General features: G+C 55.6%; 1 pseudogene; it reads right to left on the bottom strand.

The window, feature by feature from the left end:
• Positions 1–964: 964 nt before the first annotated feature.
• Positions 965–4,197, bottom strand: part of LOC148050633 (uncharacterized) — a 32,104-nt pseudogene continuing 28,871 nt past the window's right edge.

The raw sequence follows: 4,197 nt of genomic DNA, 5'->3' as shown, positions 1-4,197 counted from the left end.
CTGCAAGAGCATTTGCCCTGCCACCTTCCCAGGGACTGAGGTGAAGCTGACCAACCTGTAACGCTCCCAATCCTCCTTCTTGCCCTTCTTGAGGATGCGTTTGATATTTGCCTTTTCTGAGGACCTTGCAGCCTCCCTGATCTCTCTGCCCCTTCCAAGATGTTTGAGAGAGGTCTCCTGATGACACCGGCCAGCTCTACCAGCACCTCTCTGCTCCTTCCCACACCAGAAGCCTTCTTCATATCCCACCCTTCCAGCGGAGTGCCCAGGACACAGCACACGCCAGTCCAGGTCCTTGGGCTGGCTCAGAAGAGAGCCAGAAGTGATTTCTTCCTGCAGGCCCACAGCTCCAATGGGGTCTCTGCGCAGCTCACAGCTTCCCTGAGCATTTTTCTCAGTGTCCCCCAACCTTTCTAGTCCACAGGCTGTAGATGAAGGGATTGAACAGGGATGTGAGGATGGTGTAGCAAAAAGGGTTTTGTCAAACTGTCTCAGGAGGGCTGTTCTGGGCATCACACCCCCAAGGATGAGTGTGTCATAGAAAAGAGTGGCACTAGTGAGGTGAGAGGAGCAGGTGGAGAACGCTTTCTGCCTGCCCACGCTGGATGGGAGAGCTGCCCCAGGGAGGCATCTCCAATGCACACAGGATGACCATGTGAACAGGAAGGGGAGGATGGGGTCTAAAAAGCAGGTTATGACAGCAAAGAGCACGAGTGTCACAGTGTCACTGCGTGAGAGCTCCAGCAATGGGGTGAAGTCACAGAAGAAGTAGTCCACTCCACTGGGGCCACACAACTGTATCTGGGACACGACTGAAATTATGACTGTAGATGACAGAAATGCCCCTAGCGAAGGGGCAGCTGCCCTCTGGAGACAGACCTGCCGGTTCATGAGTCTTGTAGAGAGCAGGGCGTGGCACACAGCCCAGTACTGATCGTAGGATGTGGTCACGGGTAGTAAACACTCAGTACATGTAAAAGGTGCAGGAAACAATACCAACACCGTGATGAGCAGAGATGGTGCTGTCCCCAGTCACGCAGCTGGCCATCATCTGGAGCAGGGTGGTGGGTCTGTAGAAGATCTCCAGGGAAGACAAATGGCCCGAGAAGAAGCCCATGGGGGTGTGCGGATGCTGGTTTGCCACCACGTGCATGATGATGAGGGTTTTCTCAAGCACAAACACTATGCAGGTCATGAGAGAGAGAGGGAAGAGATTTGCCTAAGGGCTGGGAACGTTCCCCATTCCGTAGGTATGGGGGACTGCATGATGGCCCCATCGCCCTTTCTCCACCTATGAGGAAGAATATTTGGTTCAGCTTTAGTTTAGTTTTATCCTTGGTCTGCCTGGCAAGGGTCATCTCTAGGGAAGCTGTGGGTTTCATAATGTCTATTTCTAAATTCCCCCCTCTCAAGTGAGCCTCTGCATCTGCCTCTCCTCTCTGCTTCTACTAACTATGGAGCTTCCTCAGGAGTTTCCACTTCACCCAGGCTGGTCTCATCAGCTATGGAGTCACCACTGCTCTTTGTGGGCGATTCTGTCTTCAAAGACCATCTGTACTGAGTTGTGCTGCCCCTCACTGCTGCCCATGGGATCCCCCACTAAAAGCCCCCTGAACAGGCCGAAGTCTTCCCCTCTGAGGTCTGACACCTGCACTCTGCTCCTCTCCTTCCTCAGGCTGCTCAAGAGCTGCACCCCCCTATTTCATGGTCACTACAGCCAAGGATGACACTGGTTTTCATGTCCCTCACCAGCTCTTCATGGTTTGCAAGGACCGGAGCCAGGTGAGCATCGTCTATGTTGGTCCAGCTGGTGGCTTTCCTAAGAAATTGCTCCAACATTCTCCAGAAACCTATTGGTCTGTTTTCACAGTGCTGTCTTCCCCCTCCAATGAATGTCAGGGTCATTAAAGCCCCCAGAAAGAGCCCCAGGTCACTGATCTGGAGACTTCCTTGAGTTGCTTAAGTAAGAGCTTGTCCACCTCCTCCCCTTGATTGCAGGTTCTTCATTTCCCACCACGATGTTGCCCAAACTGGCCTCTCCTCCGATCCTCACCCACAAGGGCTCACCCAACCTGTTGACCTCCAGATTCATTGGACTCTTTGAAGAGTGTCTCATCAAGAGGGTGAGTAAAGGATGGGGGAGAGGAGAACCAGAAGATGTTGAGAACGTAGGCCCGCAGGTGGAGACCCCAGTGCAACGTGCTTCCAATTCATGCAGTGGCTTGCATCTACCAGAGAGAGATGGGACAGAGCTGGCCTCACTGCAGGGGTGGGGATCAGTCACTTCCACACAAGCACCAAAGGAATCGGAGATGCCGCCTGGGGTGTATGTCACACACCCGCTCTGAGGGGACGTGGCTTTCCTGCAGGTCCTGTGCTGTCCCTGCCAGCCACAGGCAGTTTTGGTGGAGAGCCTTGGCGTCTCACAGAGCCCTACAGGCCTGTATTTGGCCATTCAGTGAGCAGCTGCCCTCCCTTAGGTCGGGCTCCATGGGGATGTGTGAGACAACTCTTGTTACAGCCAGTGCACAGCTCGTCAATACAGGTAAAGACGGGAGAAAGAGAGGGACTTCACTCTCCCTCGGGCACAGAACTCCATGTGGTCAGCTGAACACCTCTATGGGCAGCCCTGAACAGCGTGAGTAGGGAGAGGTGGCGATGTCCTAAATGTGGGCATCTGCCGTCATTTCAGCTGGCATCCTCACCAGGCCGCAGGATGATGCCCCCAGATGTTTCCCAGTCTCTCAGTACTGCTCCGTTTACCGTGGACTACATCTGGCACCTCAAATGTCACCAGGGGCTTGTGTGTCAACTCCTGGTCTCCATCTCTGACAGTGAGACCATAGAAAAGGAGTGCAGGTGCCTATTTGTAACAGGCGCCATGACCGAAGCAAGGGGAATCGCACGTCCTGGGGGTTTGTGGCAGGCCTGGGAGGGAGCTGAGGTCCCTTCCAGCCCCAGCACTACAAATCCAGCATGAGATGCCTCCATTGACTCAGCTGATTGCCTTCCCTCAGCGTGGCTGAAGGAGCTGCCTCCCTGGCAGTCTCCAGGTGTCCTGCCTCATGATGGGCCAAGGCAGGGGGATTCTCAGAGCTAACTGTGTCTGGGAGAGGAGAAAGGCCACTGCTGCAAAGAAACCTCTCTGCAGAGGTGAGACAGGCAACATCGGTCTCTTCCCAAGCAGGTTCCTGGGGAGCCCCCAGGGACACCTGGAGGGAGCGCCGAGCGGGGTGGGGGCAGAGAAAGTGACGTCTTGGGCAGGTGCCCTCCTCCGGGGCTGAGACAGGCTCCTGGGGTGGAGGGAGCTCCTGGGAAGCAGGCAGCAGTGCAGAGAGACAGCTCTGCCAAGGAGCAACTCCTCTGCCAAGCGCAGCAGGGCTCTGGGCAAAGGAGTAGGGCAGAGCGAGATTAAAGGCAGGCTGGAGTGGGAGGAGAGAGGAGAGCTGCAAGGGAAGAAACCTTTCCAGCCCTTGACACGGGAAGTCTCTTGGTGCAGGGCAATGCAGCTGCCGTTGCGGGAAGGGTCTCCGAAAGCGTTCATAGCCTCCGGGGTCTGTCAGGAGGCCTCCCAGCCCAGGGGCTCATGTTAGACAAGGGGGAAGGGGTGAAGGCAGGGTGTGCAGCCAGAGCTGCCCAGGGCATTTCAGAGGGGGCTTTTGCAGAGGAAGAGCAAGGCAGGGGATACCTTACAGCTAAAGAGCTTTCCTGAGGCTGTGCTTCCAGTTTCCTGCTGTTTCAGGACAAAGGGAAAAGGCGCTGCTGCGTTTGGCGAGGGAGCCTGAGAGTCCTGAGCTGCCACGCTGAGAGATCAGTAAGGGCTGGTAGGAGCCAAAGGCAACTGCTTCCATCCACTCTCCTCTACCTCCAGAGAGCACCAGCATCACACTTTGCTGGCCTCAGCAGGGTTTGTCTGGCCTGCTCCTTACTGCCTGCAAGCGGGGAGTACCTCCTAGAGAGTGCCTGAAACAGGGAGGTTTCTTCCAGGTCAGAGCTGAGCAGACAGGAGTGGGTGATGGGGTCTGTGATCCCTGACAGGGAAAAACTGGAGGGCAGAGAAATAGTTCCCGGCAGGGATAGCTCCAGGCAGCAGAGACATGGGCAGAGAAGGCTCTCTAGGAAACTCCAACCCCAAATGGCATGGGAGGGAGAATTTGGGAAGCTCCCTCTCATGCCCCTCCCAGTGCAGACACCTTC

Source organism: Nipponia nippon, unplaced genomic scaffold (assembly GCF_047370975.1).
Source record: "Nipponia nippon isolate SJK-2023a ecotype South Korea unplaced genomic scaffold, ASM4737097v1 scaffold_78, whole genome shotgun sequence".
In the NCBI taxonomy this organism is placed as follows: domain Eukaryota; kingdom Metazoa; phylum Chordata; class Aves; order Pelecaniformes; family Threskiornithidae; genus Nipponia; species Nipponia nippon.
Note: the sequence above shows the minus strand (reverse complement) of the source record. Positions and strands in the feature narration are given on the sequence as shown.